Source organism: Furipterus horrens, unplaced genomic scaffold (assembly GCF_987537825.1).
Source record: "Furipterus horrens unplaced genomic scaffold, mFurHor1.1.pri manual_scaffold_2, whole genome shotgun sequence".
NCBI lineage: Eukaryota > Metazoa > Chordata > Mammalia > Chiroptera > Furipteridae > Furipterus > Furipterus horrens.
In genome coordinates, this window is record NW_028327172.1 from 112,126,293 (window position 1) to 112,145,838 (window position 19,546).

Genomic DNA, 19,546 nt, shown 5'->3' on the forward strand with positions numbered 1-19,546 from the left:
GCAATGGAAATGCCTGAGTCTTCTTTCAGATGCTGCATCATTTTCTTTCACCCATTTTATCCTCTATTACTTATAAAAACCCCAGTCTAAAATTCAACTGATGTTATAAAATTAATAAGAATCAGAAGTTAACGTGTATTTTCCACAAAGATATGAGCGAGAATATGCTCATTTAGAATGAGAGCATTAATTGAGACAAGAAGACCCAGAACTGGGTGAGGAACTCTAGTGCTTAATGGGGAGTAAGCATATAAATGAAGAAGGACAATGGATTCTGAGAGAACTGAGGAGTTCAGGAACTTGAAGTTCAGTGAAGTCAAAGAATGAATGGTCTTAGTGGATACAATTATACAATCGAAGGATTAGGCTTAGAGGAGAGAAAGTGATGGTTCCTTAAAAATATTTGAATTAAGTGAATTTTGAGATAGAACATTTGTGGGGGTCATGATGATATTCAGGATCTGTCTATGGAAATTGATGACCAAAACAGAGAAGGTGGTCATGCAGATTAATGGAAAAGAGACCATACAAATTAATTAAAGTGAAAACATGTTTAATCCTATTTTGACTAAAAGACAGCCTAAAACTCTCTTTTTAGAATTTTAAGGCATTAAATGTGTCTTATAATGTGCATATATATTTAACTAGTAATACATATATTTTATGAAACTCACTTGGTATGTTACATAATAAAGCAAATGATCACATAATATATTTTCGGGAGGTTTTGATCATTGAAAAAATTGAAGGTTTGCTGTAGAACCTCATTTGAGAATGATGAAAGATGATTTACTCCATTATATTAAAAATTTATGTGAACTTTTCAACCTTGGCAGGTACCAAAAGAATGCCTTGAATATTGCATCTGTCACTTTGAAGGTATTATTGTAAAATAAATCACATGTCCATGCTTTGAAATCTATAAAACTGAGTATTTGTTCATTCATTTTTCATATTAGCATTACTGTTTTTGGCTGCCCTTACATTTTTTCCTTCCGTTTTTATAATTAACTAAAACCACAACCTGGAAAGAACATGAGTTATTTGAATGTTATTCTGAAAAACCCATTGAAGTTTTAATACCTTCAGGGAAATAGATAGTTATCACAACTATTTTGAATCACTATGTACCATTTCTCACCCCTCCCCCATCCTACAAAAATCACACATAAATTGACCTTTCTACTTAAGGTTAAGTTGTAAAATATTCTAAAGTTATATTAAAAATAATTTGAATATAATTGTTCAGTTTGGCAGATGTTACATCTTTTCTTTAAATATTTTTAATATCAAGACACTTAATGTAATGAAAATATTAATATAAGGAAATGATATAATTGATAGTATAAATGAAAATACCAATTTTTAGTTGTGATTTAATTATTATTTTTATTACTTAATAGTTACCACTTGTCTGTGTATATGTACAATTACACTCAATCATCTTATCAAGAGTGCCACAAATAACAACAAATGGTTTTTTCCAATTAAATTATTCTAGAATGAAACATACTACTCTAATTTTACTCAGACTTAAGTGTTGAGTAATTTTATTAAAATTTTACAAATATACATATATCATAACACATTAATAAGAAATTAAATTGCTTATTTTCATGGTTAGCCTCATCTTAAATGGTAGATATAGCAAGAGAGTAGTTTTATTCATCATTATTAAAAAGAAATGCAACTTGTATTTATAATGGATTTAAACTTCCTCATTAGCTCACTCTTTGCTGAGTACCTGGCTATTAAAAATATAACTTTGTGAGGCCATAGATAATAGAGGTAGAAAATATAAAAAATAGTCAGAAATGAAGAATACAATAACTGAAATAAAGAACACATTACAGGGAATCAACAGTAGAGAAGATGAAACAGAGAATCAAATCAGCAATTTGGAAGGTAAGGAAGTGGGAAACACCAAATCAGAATAGCAAAAAGAAGTAAGAATCCAGAAAAGTGAGAGTGTAAGGAGCCTCTGGGACAAGTTCAGATGTACCAACATTCACATCAAGGGGGTGTTGGAAGGAGAGAGAGAGAGATAAAGGATTTAAAAACCTATTTGAAAAAATAATGGTGAGAACTCCCCTAACCTGATGAAGGAAATAGACACACAAGACCACGAAGTGCAGAGTCCCAAACAAAATGAACCCAAAAAAGCCCACATCAAGACACATCATAATTAAAATAGCAAAGGTTAAAGATAAAGAATCTTAAAAACAGCAAGAGGAAAGCAGTTACCTACAAGGGAGCTCTCATAAGGCTGCTGATTTCTGAACAGGAATTTGCAGGTTAGAAGTAATTGGCATGAGATACTCAAAGTAATGAAAAGCAAGGACCTACAACCACGATTACTCTTCTCAGTAAAGCTATTATTTAGAATTGAAGGGCACATAGAGAGCTTTTCAGACCAGAAAAAGTTGATGGAGTTCATAATCACCTAACTAGTATTACAAAAAATGTTAAAGGGTCATCTTTAAGAAGAAGAAGAAGAAAAACATGTGAATAATAAAATGGCAATAATTACATACCTTTTAGTTAAGTGTAAATAGATTAAATGCTCTAATCAAAACACATAGGGTGGCTGAATGCATAAGAAGAAAAGATCCTTGCATATGCTGTGTTCTAGAGACTCACATCAGATCAAAAGACAAACACAGATTGAAAGTAAAGTGATGGAAAAAGATATTCCACGAAAATGGAAATTTAAAAAAAGCTGGGGTAGCAATACTTATACCAGATAAAAATAGACTGTAAAACAAAGACTATAACAAGAGACAAAGAAGAACTCAGTAATTTCAATTTTGGATATTTATTCAAAGATACCCAGGACACTAAAGCAAAAAGATATATAAATCCATATGTTTACTGCAGCATTATTTATAATAACTAAGAAATGGAAGCAACCTAAATGTCCATGAACAGATGAATGGATAAAGAAGTGGTACATACATACAAAGGACTGTGACTCAGTCATTAAAAAAAGAATGAAAACTTGCCATCAGCAGCAATGTGGATGGACCTAGAGAGTATTATGCTGAGTGAATTAAGTCAACAGAAAAAGACAAATGCCATATTATTTCACTTATGTGTGGAGTCTAAAAATCAAAATAAATGCACAAGCAGAATAGAAACAGACTCATAGATACAGAGGACATTTTAATAGTTGCCAGATGGGAGGAGGGTTAAAGGGGTGGGTGAAAAAGGTGACAGGATTAAGAAATATACATTGGTAGTTACAGAATAGTCACAGTGCAGCATAGGGAATATAGACAATAATATTGTAGTTACTCTACATAGTGTCATGTACGTACTAGATTTATCGGGGTGATCACTTCATAAATTACAGAAGTATCTAATCACTGGGTTGTACACCTGAAACTAACATAGTATTGTAGTGAACTGTAATTGAAAAATAAAAAATTATTTAGAGAAAAGAGAAAATATATAACTTTGCTAGTTAATCATATTTTTAGCCATTTCCGGTTAACAGATTCTGTTTGGTGTTAATATTTAATTTTATATTTTCTCTTAATCCTCCTTGTGTTGTTATTCTGTAAGATAGCATCTGTACTCATCACAGGATCTCCTCTTCACTGTGAGTTCTCTGCTATTGAAAACTTGGTTTGATATGAGCCCAGACATGTGTCTGTTGAGGGGTGACTTGTTCTTTTTTCATCTTTTGGGTCCACATGTAGGCATGTACCACTGAAACATGTGATCCCAGATATTCACCTCCCTTGATCCTGACCCCAGGTCTCTGCCAGCCAACCAAACCTCTCAGCATGTGTATACCTCTCAGTAGGACCTGCAGGAAGTTCTGAATCCTTTGCAAGGCCTGTCTAAACCATGGATACTCAGAAACACTGCCTGAGGTGGACCTGTCACCATCCTCTTCTAAGCTGCATTAATATTCTTATGTCACATGGGCTATGGAAATGACCTGATAATTGGTCTTCTCCTAGGAAAATTATTGTTCTGCTTTGAACTATAATAAAAACAATAATGTAGCATGGAAAAAAAAAACTTGGCCAACAAGAACTTACTCTTGCTACTTGAGATACAACTGGTATTTTTATTTGTTATTCCAATGTATTTTTTAAAATGCTACTTGTGACCTGAGAAATCCATTTGTGACTTAAGTCTTCACCACAGTTTAATAAACATTGTTTTAGAGACCTGCAACCTTCCCAGGTTATGCATGAGATGTGAGCCTAAGTCAGAGGGTCTTTGGGTGCCTTATATCTAACTAGATGTTTTGACAGAGACACCTCAATACTAATTTTTCTCATAAAAAGTTCAGGTCAGACAATCTGGTTTAGTAAAGTAACTTAAATTTCATATCCTTGCTCTCCATCTGTCTTTCCTTCCCATGCTGCCCCATGGCCATAAGGGACTGGCCTTCTTCTTTCCGTATCCTGGTGGCTTCCCTTTTATGATAGGCTGAGACCTTTCTATGTTATGGGTAAACTCTAAGATTCAGTCATTCTTGATATGGAAATTGGGTTACCAATAAAAATATGTTACTTTAGTTTTCCAAAAATGTCACCCCAAGACCCTGATTGAGATCGTGCTAATTATATTAGGAGGTACTTTGAGTCACTCCTTTCTGTTCTGGAAAAATCTGGTGAATAAGAGTGGGGGCAGTGACATTATTTTGCTATTATATTCTTTATTCTATTACTATAAAGTGTTTATTATATAGTTGTTTATGAATATTAACATTTATGTAAATTTAGTGGAGAAAGTATGTTTTTGCAAGTTTTCACTGTCTTTGGGTTAGGAATTTCCAGAGGACTTTTTTAACACAATTTTATATGAGGTTTAAAAACATATGCAGTGAACTTATTTATCTTATGACTAGAAGTTTGTGCCTTTTGACCTCCTTCACCCATTTCACCCGCCCTCCTCCCTTCTCCCCCTGCCTCTGGCCACCACCAGTCTGTTCTCTGAGTCCTGAGGGTGTAATGCACAGCGTGGTGACCGTAGTTACCAATACTGTGCTTTGTGTTTGAACATTGGTGATAGAGTAGACCTTAGAAGTTCTCATCACAAGAAAAAACAAGTTTGTAACTACCTGTGGTGACGGATGTTACCTAAATTCACTGTGGTAATCATTTTGCAATTTAGAACTGTAGCAAATTAGAATGTTGTACACATAAAATGAATACAATTATTTATGTCTTTTGTGTCTCAGTAAAAAAATAAATGGTATCAGAAAAACAAAACCAAGGCAGATTTGGTAGGTACATTGAGAAAAGAAGAAAAAGGGTGTTAGTTGTGTTTTCTATATTAAAAGACATTCTGGCAAATTCTTCTAAATGTAATAACAATCAAAACCACCTCACCATTCTCAAGGAAACTGTTTTTTCAACTTCTTTACATATGTAAATTATTGCCCAGATTTTTTTTATTGCATTTTGATTATTTTTATTGAAATACTTATTGTGTGTTTTTAAATAACTACATTAATTATACAGCTAGGGCCCAGCTTCTCAACCTTTTCCAGAAGAAGCCCCTAGTTTCCATTAAAGAGTTTTATGGAGGCTCCCCACACATCAAATTTCACACAGCCGGCTACACTGACTTTTTATAAAGGTCTTTGAATGCAATGCCAAGGCCTCCCACTAATTGGTTTACGGGCTCAGTGTGGGATCTGTAGCCCTGACTGGGGAAGCCCATGTTAAAGGACTGTGGGAGTGAGGAGTTTGTCAAACATACCCAGAAAGAGCACTAAAAAGTCCTGGTTAGCTGGATTGTTGTTGCCAGGGAGCATAAGCAGAACACAAAACATACCATATGCTGACTGATTTTAAACAGTGACCCCTATTTCAGACTATACTCACTTCATTACATTTGGGGGAGAAAATAAAATCACAAATAGCCCCATAGTGAATCTGAGCACTCGTCTTAAAGTTTGTTTTCCAAGTGGTTAAAAAAAATACAGCTAACTAGGTATTTTTATGTCTTCTTTCAAGGGAAGATAACTCATCACAGTTATCTGTGAACATTTAGTCTTGGAATAATGTGCTCAAGATTGTGTGCTTCATCATCTTTTTTTCCTCTGAAAAGGTTAAAGGAATATGTTTTTACCCTCTACTACCCATTAACCTGCATGTATCCACACTAAAAATAAGTAATTTCTAAACTTTAAAGAATTATAGTGGCAGAATTAAAATTCCTACTCATTCATCAGGTCCTGGCAATTTTTCTGTCTCAAGAATCTGCTTGGCATTCTGAACCTGTCTTTCTGCTAGAGACTGAAACAAGGTATTTTTGAGGTGTGCAGTGTAACTCCAAGAGTGCTTTTAGTTTGGTTAATGTTGACATGTGAACAGAATTATTAGAGCCATACTTCAATAGCCTTAGAATAGAAATACTCGTTTTTGTAGGAAGATAAGTACAGCCGGTTTCCTTGCAGGTTGACAGTATTAAATTTAAGTGACATTGAGATTTTTGTGAATTTTGAAATATCTTTTTGGAAGTTGGTGGAGGAGAAAATTAAGTAGAGTCACTTTTTTTGTGATCTAAATATGCTCACCTTGAAAAAAGTTACATATTTTAAATAAATAATCTTGGATTAGCAATTTTTATGAAAAAATTATAATTATTTTCTTAACATATTTCTTATATGTATGTGTAACATGGATATTTCTTATGTATGTGATACTCATGCTATTCTGTTATACTATTAATATAATAGTAATATATAACATATAGCACAAACCATAGTAAAATATTAAGTGCAAAATTAGTTTGGTTCTGCAAGCTACTCGTTCTGCAAACTACAAAAAGTAGCACCAATACTCTGTTAATAGCCATTTAGTAATGCAACTATTATTTTTGTTCTTTCAAATTTGGTCACAAGATTGCAAAGTCTAAAGCAGAGAGGAAATTTCCTTACCATTGTTACTCCATGATCTTTTTATCTCAATTATAATATATATCATAATTATCTTCATATATAAAATAATGTTGGTCAGTTTGCTATTATTTATTGTGTGAAGAAATACTCTTTAAAACTAGATTTTATCTCTCAATGACCCCCTGCTATGTCTTTATTTTGAATAAGGATCAACTATTAATAGTATGATCTATAAAACCAACCTTACTACAGTATATTAAAGATAAATATTAAGCTATATTTGCAAGTTCTTTTATGAACTTAAACTTATTATTACTCAAACCCCAAATTATGCAGTCTTTTAACTATTGATGATGTTTCTTCTCTAAGTTGTACTCATAGTTTCCCTTTATTTTGAGTTCTGAGGAGCCCAAATGCATAGAATGCTTGCACTGCTTCTGTGCTATTAGATTCCTACCTCCCAATAGAACTCACATCAAAAGTGCTCTTTCAGTGACTCCTTTTCCAGCGTGGGTCTCTGAAATGCTTACAATCATGCAAGATATCTTTGCATATGATCAGTCCTCCTTTACACTTTATTTTATAATTGATTTATTGAATATCCTTCTGGGCATTTTTTTATGTACATGATGGTGACGTTTTAAAATGAAACAAAACAAAATTGTTCCACCTCAGTAATAGAATACATATTAATGTTTTGATTTATTTTTAATTAATACTTCCAGTTAACATATACTTGATATATTCTCAGTTCTAAATGTACTTCATATATTTTCATTTCTTTTAATCCTTTAGAGGTAGCATTATGTTACATGTATTTCCCTTTGCAGATGAGCAAATTGAGGGTTAAGAGAGTGAAGAAGCTATTTTTCAGTTACAGAGCAAGTAAGCAGAGTTGGGATATGAATGCAACGAGCTTATGTACTCTGAAATTGATGTTTTTGAAAGGAAATATTGAAATTGAAGGATATTGTTTAGATATTTGGATTCTTTTTTTTTTTTTTTGTGATTGGTGTCTGGCTTACAGAGTCTGCTCTAGGTATGTATAATAGTAGATGTATAATAATTGTTGAATGAATTCCAGAGTCCAGGGTCCAGTCCTGACATTTATACTGGATACTGAAAAATGATTGAAGCTTTTTGGACTTAAGTTTCTCAGATTGAAAAATAATGAAATTAGGTATTGAAAAAATGGGATATCACATGCAAAAGAATGAAATCGGACCCTTATTTTATATTTTACACAGAAATTAGTGAAAATCGACTTAAAATGGATTAAAAACTTAAACTGTAGCTGTATAACTCTTGGAAGAAAACATAAGAGAAAATATTGGCAGTGATTTCATGGATATGACCCAAAAAACAAAGATAAGTGGGACTCATCCAATGACAAAGCTTTTGCACAGCAAACAAACAACAGATTAAAAATGCAGCTACAGAATCATATATCTGATAAAGAGTTAATTTGATGAGGGTTAATCTCCAGAACCTATAAGAGACTTCTGCAACTCAGTAGGAGATAAACTAATAACCTGATTTAAAAAATGGATTAAGAACTTGATTAGACATTTTTCCAAAGAAGACATACTAATCGCCAAGAGCTAAAGAGGTATATTAAAAAATGATAAATCTCACTAGTCATTGGGGAAAAGCAAATCGAACCACAGTGAGATACCATTTCACACCTGCCATGATAGCTGTTATTTAAAAAAAAAGACAAGTGTTGGCATGGATGTGGAGAAACTGAGACCCTTGTAAACTGTTGGTGGCAATGCAAAATGCTATAATCGCAATGGAAAACAGTATGGAGGCTGTTCAAAAAATTAAATATAGAGCTACCATATGCTGCAGTCATCTCACTTCTGGGTATTTATCCAAAAATTGAAATCAGCATCTCAAGAAGATATTAGCATACCCATGTGTATTGCAGAACTGTTCATAATAGCCAAGATGTGGAAAAAACCTAAATGTTTATTGACAGATGAATGGATAAAGAAAAAGTGCTATGTAATACAATGGCCTACCATTCAGCTTTAAAAAAAGAAGGAAGTTCTGTATTATGTATGGGTCTTGAAGACATTATGCTATAAGTGAAATAAGTCAATCAGAGAAAAATAAATATTGCGTGATCTATCTTATTATTACATGAGATATCTAAAATAGTTGAATTCATAGAATCAAAGGGTGGAATGGTGGTTGCCAGAGGCTGGGAAAAGAGGGAAATGGGGAATTGCCAATCAACAGGCATAAAGTTTCATTTAATCACAACGAAGAAGTTCTAGAGATCTGCTGCACAACGTTGCGCCTGCTGTCAACAATACTGTATCGTACACTTAAAATTTGCAAAGAGGGTAGATATGTTGTATTTTTACCATAATAGTATTCCATTTAAAAAAGAAAATAAAAGTGTTTAGATTAGCTCTTCTTTCAGATAAAGTGCTCTTTGTTCAGATAAAGTCTTCTTCAGAAGCTATATTTTATAGAATAAATAAAATCAGGCATGTTCTTAGAGGTGTAAGGGTGGGAGGAGGGAGTGGTTATGAAGCCTCCTTTGCTCTAGAGGTTTGCCCCTACCCGTAGGCAATTTGGAATGTAATAGATTAGATGATCTTTCAACTCAAAGATAATTTCAGTTCTAGATCTCCTTGACCATGATCTTCTGAAAGTCTGACTTTCATGTGGAAAGGGCATTAGGAAAATGTACAGCATGGAGCTAAATAACATGAGTAAACTACCCATTGCCTGCCATGCTCAGTTGTTTCCAATTTTTACAGGATTCAATGTTGGGATGTATGTCTTGACTAGCATATGTTGAGTTGGGGACTGTGATATTCTCTTTAATTTTGGGAAGAAATTTCTCTTCCTTCTGAAAATACTTTTCCTTTTCCTTCCTGCCCTTAGGCATTTAAAACATGTACTTGACACATGTGTATTACTCCTATTTGGGCACTTTAGTTACTTGTTTTCACTTTTGCTGGGGCAAGCAAGGTAAAATTAGAGTTTTAGAATGACTGAAATCATTCTACCAGCTGAAATATTTTCTCATATAGTGACTTCTTGCTCTTATAGGCAAAACTTACTGTACTCATAAATGGGAGAAAAAAGAGATATATTTTCACTTAACATTTTGCTTTCTTAACATTACAAAATCTTTTAAAATGGAGACTATACAAAAGAGCAGAGGCAAAAGTCTTCAGATATAGGATCAGAATATGTCCCAGACTTGATTGCTGGGGTGGACTAATTCACGGTCTCCTTGTATTTATTGACTAACTTTGGGGAACCTGACTTCACTTCCTACAGTTTAGATCAAGACAATCAATGTATTTCATCCCTCTGGCTCTAGTGAAGCATGCAGGGTGTATGTGTGACCTAAGCCAATTCAGTACAGTGAATCACAGGGTTTTGGCTGACATTTTAGAACAACAGTGCTTTCTTTCTTGGTGCACTTGAGCAAAGGGACTAGTTAGCCTTTGGGACTTGCTAGCCCTGAGTTGGAATAATGAGCTAAAATGGTATAGTGGAGAAATGGAATGGAACTGGGTCTTTGGTTATTTCATTGAATCATTGGATCAAGCCTTACCTGAATCTCATACTATTTCCTAACTTTGAAGTTATGAGAGCCAATAAATCTCCTTTATGTATAAGTTAGTTTGAATAAGTCATTGTCACTGAATGAATTTTGCCTGATATATCAAAGCCATTTGTATTTTTGCCTGGACCTTCCTAATTTAGTTTACTTTCCTAGAAGTAAAATCTCCTGTATGCTTAAACCTTAATTTCCTCCCCTATTAAATGAAGAATTTGTATAGGGCTATACAAAAATATATGTTGGATTACTATTTCTCTCTGCTTCCAAGAAGTAGAACTCATGTCTGTTAAATCATAAATTTGTTGACCTCCCTCTACCCATTTAGAGAGACTCTAGGAATGTGGATTTCTCCCATACCATACATAAAACAGCAATAATGTCATATACTTTTACTCAATTTTAGAATCTATGATAAACTCTCTCCATTTTTATCCCAGAAATATAAGGAAGCTAACTAAAATTAATGATGCCAAAGATAAGCAGTCTGTCCCAATGTAAATCTATTAATTTCACTCTTTTTAAAAACATAACATACTGGCTTTCTAACCTTAGCTAGCTATATCCTAAATATTGTCAGTAGTTAAAATAATTATTTGAGAATAGTTTCACAGATCAGCACAAATCTTTCATCCAGTGTTAGAACAATAAATCAGAGCAAGTACCTCAAAGATATTCTAAGTCCATGTCAAATTCACATGTAAAGAAAAGCACAGAAGTGCCTTGAAACTTGAACATTGTACTGGGGAAATTATAACGAGATTTTGGAAATCCATAAAGACTTCAACTATGTATTTAAAAAGATAAGCCAAGGAACCAAGTAGATTTTTAAAGCTGAATGGTTGGTGATGGTGGTGGTTGGGAGGTGTCGGTGGGAAATAACTTTTATTGGATTGTGCCAAATGGTGACAGTCAGCAATCAGGGCTTTATAAGAATTCAGTGAATGGTAATTTGCAGCAATCCAACTTCATGTAGCAAAGATTACCTGCAAGGCATAAATTTTTTTTTCTTTTTGAAAATGACAGCTTTAATATGTGTGACTCAGTGATGAATGATTCTGAAATATTATTTGTGAGAAATAGATGTGCTCTTCCAGATCACACTGCAGCACATTTAATGTTTTTATTTTTTAAATGAACAGATATTTTACAGATTTTGCAAATTTTGTATCAAACTCTTCTTGGTCTTATCTATAAAGAAAAATTGCATGATCATATTTTGGTCTTATATTGCTCTATTATTTCTGTTATGCTTGCTAACCAGATTTTAACAAAGAGCTTTCCTATGTTCTGAAGTATTACTTAAATTATAAATGTTTGAACTTTACAATTTTAATTTAAGGCCAACCATAATATTAGCCTAGAGGAGTTTGCCCTAGAGTTCAGATGCATCTGCCATTTTGAATGGATGCTCCAGGGACCTGTCTTATTTTGTTTCTCTCAAGAACACCTTGTTAAATTTGGTGATCATGTCCAAAGTCAGCAATGCATGCTGAGTTTCATGAGTTATTTGGCTATACATTGGGTTGCATTTTTTAAAGCTGTCACTATTTTCATTGAATCCTATAGTGTTATATTGATTTATAGTTTGCGTGTGTGTACGTGTGTGATGGCTACATTTGCTTTCTGCAGTTTAAAAATAGTTTAAAATACTACCTTTTAATTGTGTTCATAGGTGAAAATCTAGTAGATAAAATTTAGAAAACAGATGACCTCAAGTTAACTTACGCATTGGCTTTTCAAAAACATGTTTAAAGCATTTCATTTTCTTTTGAAACTTACCTAATGGGTACTTTTTCCTGTGCTAGAATAATAGGAGTTACTTTAAAAAAGATATGTCCTGTTTCAAAATTGGCCTAATATTTACTTTCTCTGCTTGAAAATGATTTGTATGTAATCTGTTCATCTAAAGTTCCTCAGTTCTACTGACAATAACTGGGAACGCAGAGGGTCTGGACGCAGCCAGCACGAATCGCAGGCTTGGTTCACAGCCCAGGGCCGGTAAGGGCTCTAATGGACAGAGCAGTTCATTCACTCCTTGTGGGTCCCTGATGAATTGATTTGCCTCCAAACCTGCATTAATGCATTAACATTTTCTACTAAATTCAGCAAGTTCTGGCAGTGTTACCATGCTCAGATCATGAAGTACCTTGAGATGAGAAGTAACTGTGGCACATTTCCTGCCCTCACAGAGCCAGTGGGTTACTAGTGGCAGAAAGTAAGGCAGAGACAAAGCTGAAGACGTGTAGGAATATGCAGGGCACACAGGCTCATAGATGGACAGGATCAGAGGCAGAAGGGGAAAATAAAATCATTATGAAAGAACCAATATTTGAGATTATTATTGAAGCATTAAGGGACCTTTTTGGTGTGGAGATGAGGGGAGAGCATTCAGTTGGCAGAAATGCATATGTAAAGACTGGGAGTTTCAGATTATTAAGCCTTAAATAGGCTGTTCATGAAGAAAACTGGCATGAAATTGTGTCTTAAATGCCACTTCCAGGAGTGTTCACGTACTTTGCTAGGCTGAGGGGAATCACTCAAGGCTTGAAAAGCAGTAACTTGGAACTGGACTTAATGGAGAGCACTTGAAACTGCTTAGGAAGAACTGGAATGCATTCGGAAGTCGCTCAGAGAATAAACGGCCTGAATGCATCGCAGAAGTGGAAAGAAAGCGACAAATTCCTGGCACATTGAGTATGTGGAATCTGTTGTATTTGGCAATTATTTGGATATAGAGGATGAGGGAGACTGGTGCTAAGGAAAACTCCGAAGTGTTGAGGCTGTGTGTTTTTGGAATGTTGGTTATTTTATTAACAGAAATTGGGGTGATCAGAAGAATGAACTGTTTGTGGAAAGAAAATATAGGAATTAAGTAAAATGGAATTCATATGTGCCCCCCCATCATTCTAGAAGGGAAATGTCTCATCTTATGATTAAATGTATTTGCTTGTTTTTTTAATTTTAGTATATGCAAATCATTCTCATTGACATGTGAAATTCTTTTATAAATTTATTAGGTTTGGAGATATATGCAAAAACCTGTATTATAGTGCATGATGGCAGCCCTGTTACATTTTAATCTTGGTAAACTAAAAACAGTTCAGAGTTGAGATCTCATCTAATTTCTGATTGGTTCTTCTCAGAAAACACTGGGTGGTTCCACCTCTTCCCCTAATGTCATGCAAAAGACTCAAAGTCTTGAATTTTTTTCCTGGAAGTCTTATAGTAAGAATTGAGGACAATACCATTTGGTCATGCTGTGGAAATAGACAGCTGGCTGGGGCTGCTGACTTTTTGTCTTAGATATTAAAACAGATTTAGAATGACAAGTAAAACGCGGCCCTTAACGTTTAGTCTTTGGTTCATACCAGTTATTTTACAATAAGATGTTTTATCTTTTTAAGTACTTTTATGTATCAGTGTCCTTTACAAATGATAAAATGCAGTTCTTTAATACTGTAAGCTCTAGAGTTCAGTGTGATATTTAATGCTGATAAAACCTACATTCTATTCTGAAGCAGCTCACTGCCTAGTGAGATTTATAAGTACAAATAATTTTAAAACGTCATCAACAAAAAATTGCCACAGAGTGTGGTATAAGTTATTGAAACTCATGTTTTCAAGTAGGAAGTGATTAAATGCTAATATCTCAGGAGACTGTCTCTTGAAGATATATAATAATAAAATGACATGGAGATGTTTAAGACTTTCAGTTGTGCTTCTTTGAAATGAGACATTATTGTAACACGTAAGGTATTCAGAGTACTTTGAAAAACACTTACATTGACTCTTTAAAACTTTACCTGTCTTTTTTGGGGGCATCAGTTTTAGGAGAACTGAACACATGTGAGGCAGGGTATATTAAATTTCTGGACATTTATTTGGCTAGCGAGGAGGCATAAGAATTATTGCTTATTTTTCTTTTCTGAATCTACTACAACAATTTCTATTACCAAAAAAGACTTCACATGATTCTGGCCTATGACTCTACCCTTTATACTTAATTCACTAATTACACGAAACATAGGGCTTTTTACTCTGTCAACATAATTTAAGAGGACATAATGTATTTTGAAGAACTTGGGCCTGTTAAATGAACTCCCAGATTTAAAAATGCCATTGTGATATACCAGTAATCGTCCTCATTTAATAATGGAGCAAAATTTTGTTGAAAAAATTAGCGAACCTTTTTGATTTTTTAAGTTGTAAATGACTTTGTGCCATGGACTTTTATATTGCTTAGAATAGTCAACGCTGTGAATATTAACTCTGATTCCCAGGGCAGGATCTCCTTAATTGGTTTTCTAATCATGACCCTGGGGCCCTAGAATTCTGAGGGCTGTTTAAAGAGCCTGTGAGGCAGCTGAGGGGGAGGTGGGCAGGCTGTTGCTGGACCTCCTTGTATCTTCCCCTCTTCAATCAGATTAGCTGTTTTGACATCAGCTACTGGAGGTTTTTTTGTTTGTTTGTTTGTTTTTTTTAAGGATATTATGTAAGAGGCGAAGGAAAACAATCTAAAATACTTTGAAAAATTTGGTTCACTTGATCAAATATTCAAGAAAATCATCTTGTTGGAAAAGGAGAAACCCACAAGGATAGAATATATACAGCTTTTCTTTCACTAACTACTCTTTCCCTGAGTCACCTACAGTGACATTGGGGAGAACTTGACAGGCAATCAAGGTGTCCTGTCTCAAAATCTGTTTTCCGTCCTAGACTTTCAGTCACCACATGGCATTTCCATGGTCTGGTCATTAGAACCTTTGGACCAGGGCCTGACTAGGTTTGGGGAGAGTGAGAGGTGGAAATTTGGGGGATGGTAAGGAACAGAATTTAATGATTCTTAAGAGCAAGGGAAAGGGTTGCTGATTTTGCCAATGTCACGGTGTTCACGTCATAATGCTAAGTACTTCCATGCCAGGAAGCTGAAGGGTCAGGTTAGAGTTTTATAGATTTTGGCCAAAGGCTGATCTAAGGGAAAAAGTAGAAGTTTAAAGGTGCTGACCATTGCCCTAACTTATTTCATTCTTTTGGTCCCATACTTCTCTCTCCCACCCCAAACAGGGTTTTCCTAGGTATAAAACCCAGATCACTACCATAGTAACCACACAAATAGAGCACAACAAAGTGCTATTGGTTTTAATTTCATAGTGATGGAAAGAAAACTACACACAGAGATGCTTATAAGGGACATAGGCGATGATACAAAAACTGTCTATAAGAGATAGGTTGGAATGGACTTTGCCTATAAAATGATTTGTATCATAGAGAAAGACAAATACCACATGTGGAATCTAATGAATAAAAAAACCTGACAAACATTATAGAAACAGAGGCATGGATACATGGAACAGATGGACAGCTGTCCCGGGGGAGGACCAGAGAATGGATGAAAGAAGGTGAAGGGATTAGCCAAAGAACATGTGTGCATGACCCAGAGACACAGCCAGCAGTATGGTGATGGCCTCAGGGAAGAGGGGGCGGGTGCTGGAGGAGGTGGGCAAAGATGTGTGGTTGGCAACATCTGTAATATTATTAATGATAAAAATAAAAACTATATCAATGAGGAAAAAGGAAGTTCAGATTTTCTTTACATCCTGTAGCATTGGAAAAATTATATGTGTGTCATTCCTTAAAAAATAATTTGTATCTTAGAAGCAGAATCTGGGGAGTAACTGTATCTTTTTAAACACTTAAAAAGTTGGCAGTATTGATTCAAATGCTGTTTTAAAAACTCACTTTCAAAATTATATTTTTGGGAAGGAAATTGTAACTGTCAACTGGAAGGATGGTATTCTTTGCAGCAAAGATGGTAAAATAGCCATTGCCATATGTGAAGAAGGTTTAGGGTAGTTTATCATAAATAGATGAGTTTGTCAAATAGATACACACACACACACACATACACACACACACTTGTTTTGGCCTCAGACTAGAAATTCCAGTGTCATCGATCAAGAAATACTGCGTATTTGTACAACATATCTCTCAGATAAGTAGACTTTTTATTAATGCACATATTAAGAGGAAAAACAGTTTAAGAATAGGGATTAATCATAACTGGGGCAAAGACAGTATTAGAGGTTATCACATTTGCTGGACCTGGTTAGAGTTGGGGGTCTGAGCAAGTGGTTGAGAATGTCACTCAGAAGGTTCTGACTCACAAGGAGCATCACTGGACTCAAGCTACTATAGTAGCTGCAATTGCTTCATTTCTAATTGTAAAAGCAATATGTGCTTATAATGTGAATTGTGTTTAGTTCTACAACCTAAAGGTAACCTCTGTACATACTTTGGTGTCTTTTTTTTTTTCTTGTATGAGTGTGCATATTACATACAAAATATGTATATAATACATTTTTATATAATGTGAATTTTTGTATTAAACTTTGAATTAAATATTCATATGGTTTTGTAAACTGTATTTGAGTTCATTTAACAATTCTTCATTTTGTGCCTACCATAACCTAAGGATTTTCTGTCCTATTAAATGTTCTTTGAAAGCATGATGTTTAATGACTTCTTGATATCCTTATTGTTGGACAGTTACATTGTTTCAGTTTTTAGCTATTATAAGTAATATTAGATTATTATCATTTTATCTCTGATATTTTTTCTATTTCAATATATTGGATTATTTCTTAAAGAAAAAGTTCAGTAAATGCAATAAAATTTTAATAATCCTCAATTTAATGGCACTGTGTTTGGAGAAAATTAGATGAACTTAAACTTTTACAGAGCCCAAACAGTAGGGTATTCAGGAGAAAATGTAAGATATAATTACTGTGGTCGCCTTTTCAGTAATCCAGCATTCTAGATGGAGGTTACTTGGCCTGGACTTGAACATCACTTCAGTGTGGGTGTAACAAGGTTGTAACATAGTGCGATTGCCTAATATGTAACAGATATTTGTTATGACACATAGTGTCATTGTACACTGAGTTATTCATTTTTCATTACTGTTGAGATAATCTCAATACCCAACTCTTATGCACAAAACAGCTTTTAGAACCTATCTAATCTCTTACACTCTTAGGTCATTGATGCTATATAAACATTTCGCTGTATCATGACCCATGCTGAACAAAAGTAGAGGAAAACTTTAAGAGAAGAAAAACAATAATCCTACCTTATGTGTAGGTATTCTGTTGTTTTGTATGAAAATCAACAAATTTTGCTTTTATTTAACTATGTATGGTATGTGGCTCATTGAGAAACACCCTGCAGTAGCTATTGGCTATAAGATAAAAGATAAGCCAGAGTTCCCCCTCCTTCCCCTCCCCCCTCTTCCCTTCTGTGTGGGTGTGTGTGGGCATGTGTGTACGAGTATGTGCATGAGCACACATTCTCACATGTCTGTTTTTTCAAACAGGCGATTTGGTTCATTTCAGTCATTTGTAGCATCCACAAATATTTAGTCAAAAGTGTTTAATCTTCTCACGAAGTGCTTCAGAGATTTGTCATATGAGCTCATTGGTTTCTCTTTAGTGCTAAGTCATAGCAAATTATCATCTTTTTTAAGTTTGATTTTGTAGAGTGTTAAATGCTATTTAAATTTCCCTTAGATATGAAGCCATTTATTTTTCTCCTAATCGCTTAAAATAGCAAGAACTAATCAACTAGAGTTTTTCTACTTTTTCTGAACACACCAATCCATTCCTGACTCACGTGCATGTTTCTGCCTTTAGGTCAGTGGGAACTTTTCCCAGCTGTGTTTTCTTTTTTTTCCCTTCATTCCTAATTTCTCTGAGGAACAAATGGCAGCATAGTTAAGCATTAGAAACTTGTTGCTGAAGGTGCTAACCTAAACATCAGTGCCAGGATACGACTGAGACTTCACAGACTAATTAATTTGTCTACTGCCCCCCTGACCTGGGAGTGCCGTACAATGGGCTATGCTTAAGGAACTGAGACTCTGGTATTCAAAGTAGAGCAATGCAACTTTGTGTGTTTTAGACATCAACATGCAATTAATACTGGGATCTTTAAGAAAATAGATTTTGAAAATGGAACTTTATTCCATCACATGTTTTGAAAGTACGATACTGCAAGATTCTGTGTGCCTTTTTGTTTCAGTTTTCCTCTGTTCCATTTTATAGCAGTACTAAACAGAACCCTCACATTATTTGATCCAAATGTGCAGCTGACCTCCAGAGGAGCCTAATTATATAGAATACTACTGTTTCTGTATTACCTTTTCCAGTGTAGTATGTTCTCATGACCATAGTGACTCTTAGGAAAAATTGGGAACTTGAAGCTTGAATGACATTTAAAAATGTTTGCATTATGAATTCCTGACTGTGGTATTCATGTTTCTTTCAGTAAGAAGATTAGTTTTATTTCCTCTTATATTCCTTTTCTTGCTTCTTCATTTTGGAGACAGTTTAAATATACTTCAAGGGCAGTTAACATTTCACTGCCACTGAATTCATGGCACTGGACAGAAGCTGAATTGAATAAATCTATTCATATTAGCTTGTCAGTGTGTGGATTATGCATCGTTCTGGATCTTGTGAACTCGCAGAGATACCAAATAAGTGCGTCCCTGTTCAGATTTTATTTAGAACAGTTTTAATAATTTGGTAGTTTGCGCATTTGGAAGCATTCTTAGAGCCCCAGATGTCTGTTGAGTGTATGGCAGCCAGTCCTTAGGCACTGCTTTGAAAGCAATCAACAAGACTGATGGGTCCCAGCTCCACTGAGGCTTGTAGTCCAACAGTGGAAGTCACACAAAGCACAGTAGTTATCCCTTGTTTGAGGTTTTGCTTTCCAGGATTTTAGTGATCTGCAGCCAACTGCAGTCTAAAATTATTAAATGGAGGATACTAGAAATAAATAATTTATAATTTTAAATTGTATGCTGTTCTGAGTATAGTGATGGAATATCTTGCTGTCCACTGCATCCCTCCTGGAATGTAAATCATTTTTTGGTCCAGCATATCTACACTGTATACAATACCCACTCGGTCATCATTAGGTAGCCATCTCAGTTTTCCAAGAGAGACTGCATTCATATGACTTTTATTCTAGCATACTGTTACAATTGTTCTATTTAATATTAGTTATGGCTGTTATCCTCTTGCCTG

The 19,546-nt window shown here is 34.6% G+C and overlaps 1 long non-coding RNA gene across 1 annotated transcript in view; it reads left to right on the forward strand.

The window, feature by feature from the left end:
• LOC150019297 (uncharacterized) overlaps positions 1-19,546 on the forward strand; it is a 301,842-nt gene that overhangs the window by 129,540 nt on the left and 152,756 nt on the right. The gene's annotated exons all lie outside the window — the stretch shown is intronic.